Raw genomic sequence first — 368 nt, 5'->3', positions numbered from 1 at the left:
TTGCTAAAGAAATAAAAAATTGTATTTTTTCGACAAAAAGAAACAATTGTGAGACTTAGAATAATACATATTATTTTATATTTGATCCCAGATCACTACTGTAAATTTTAATTTCGTGACGAGCTTTGTTAAGAAATTATCTGTTATTTAGTAACTAGTTAATTAATGGGTGACCAGATAACTCGATCGAAAAATCAGGACTCGAATTTTACGTAAAAAGTCATTTTTTTTATTGAAAATAAAATATTTTCTAATACAACCGTTCCTGGTTTAAAATTAAAATATTTTTTTTTTTCAACTACTCAGTTGAATGTGAAACTGCTTTATTAGAATTTTTTTTATTAATGACTCATCATTTTAGTTAAAAT

The sequence above is a fragment of the Belonocnema kinseyi genome, chromosome 6, assembly GCF_010883055.1.
Source record: "Belonocnema kinseyi isolate 2016_QV_RU_SX_M_011 chromosome 6, B_treatae_v1, whole genome shotgun sequence".
Classification (NCBI taxonomy): domain Eukaryota; kingdom Metazoa; phylum Arthropoda; class Insecta; order Hymenoptera; family Cynipidae; genus Belonocnema; species Belonocnema kinseyi.
The sequence above is the reverse complement of the archived record's forward strand: the minus strand, read 5'-3'. Positions refer to the sequence as shown.